Source organism: Ambystoma mexicanum, chromosome 1p, assembly GCF_040938575.1.
Source record: "Ambystoma mexicanum isolate Mex_15411 chromosome 1p, UKY_AmexF1_1, whole genome shotgun sequence".
In the NCBI taxonomy this organism is placed as follows: Eukaryota; Metazoa; Chordata; class Amphibia; order Caudata; family Ambystomatidae; genus Ambystoma; species Ambystoma mexicanum.
Window position 1 is genome coordinate 970,167,165 of NC_090921.1, and position 1,815 is coordinate 970,168,979.

A 1,815-nucleotide genomic window follows, 5' to 3' on the forward strand; every position below is an offset into this window, starting at 1 on the left:
TGCGAAGGGAAGGATAGTTGATGGAGAAACAGTTGGTATAGATAAGATAGACAGATAACGCCATGGGTAGGTAGAGAGAGGAGGTAGTAGGAGAAATATACAAGAACAGAGGTATGGAGCAGTCACTGGGCTAGCAGGTTATAATTGAGGGCCAAGTAAACACACCCAAATTTGATTTTCCTAAACACACCCAAATTTGACTTTCAATTTGCTAAGGCGCCAAAAGGTGAAAGAAATGAGGTAGGATTATAGGAGCGTGCTGAGACGAGAGCATAGAGGGAAGACCATTTGGAACAGGAAGAAGGCAGAGTGAAGGACCATGAAGGGAAATCGAAAGGGTAGGCAGAAGGAGGTAACTAACCAATAGAAAGGGCAGTAAGAGAGTCTTGGTAGTCCAGTTTCATAGCTGAGTGAGCTGGCATGCGTCATGTACTGTCCTGGTAAGCGGACAGGGAAGCTGACAGGGGCCTTAGGAGTGGGCCTTTGAGAACAGGCCGGCTCCACACCTCCCGGTCCCACCAATTGGAAGTTCAAGAAGGGGGGAGCCAATCAACAGGGCCCAAGAGCAGCCAGCCTGGGTAGCAGTAAGAATCAGGCAGCCATTTTGGAATGGTTGCCGGGTGCTGCAAATGGAGGTCATAGGCACTCTGCACAGCAAATCAGGGCACACAGCAGCGATGTATTTGAGCAAAAAACACATGCTTCAGTAATGTGTTTCTCTAAAAACATGAGAATGCAAATTCAGATGTGCAACAGAAAATGCCACTTTCACCTCTTCAATCTTTCTTTTCTTTTGATATTCTTCTATCGTCTTTAAATACTATGACCTTTTTTTTTCCTTCCAAACTCAAAGTAAACAGGGGGTGCCTGTGGCAGAGAAAGGGAGCCACAAGGCTTACCTATGCCGGGTTAGGCGCTGCTACCAGAGACGTGCTCAGTGCAATCATCAACAGCTGATTGCACGAAGGAAGGTATGCGCAGTGAGCGCGGGATCCAGTGGCCTTGGGACCAAACAGCTGATCTGGATTTGCAGGAAGCGCCCGACAGCGCGAGGACCGCTGGAAATGGTTGAAACAGCTGATACAAATTAGAAAGTGTACACGCACGGACCGCAAGGCAGTCCTTGATGAACAGCTAATCAGAATCTTGAAGGTGCGCGCACGAGGACCACAGGGCTTGGGTCAAAGCAGCTCTATTGAAGAGTGGTGCGCACGAGGGGTGCTAGGTCAGCTGGGTGCAGGAACAAAACAGGGATCTGTTATTGCAGAGATAATGGGAAAACATGAGTGCTAGGATGTATATTTGTTTGTTGCTTCTCTCTTTTTTCTTCTCTCCTTCTTTAGGTGCGATGAGTATTATATATGTAAATGTTGATAATGTGTCCAGTGTTGTAGGGTTTTATGAAATGTTAATGACCAGACCAAAATTGACCATGATTTAATTGAAGTCGAAGGGGTGGGCCTGGATAGTACTGGGGATGTGCATGGCTTTGCCACAGATAATATGTGGTATAGCCATATGAGGAGGGTGGTGAAAGAAAGGTCTGTAGATTCATGTTATATATGCTCTCTTATTCCTCACGCTTCTGGTGTTCCCAGAATATTTCTTCCAAGCAGTGTGACCAAAGATAGCAGTGTTTTGTACACTTAGCCTTATGCAGACTACGAGGGCAATTTAAAGGACAGTCAGTTCAGGCATCAATCATATCTGTTGATGAAGATGAGTGTGCGAAAAAAAAGAAGGAGCACGAAAATGTACGCTGCAACTCAACAGCACAATTACAAATCAAAGATTCCGTTATTTCACATAATTGAT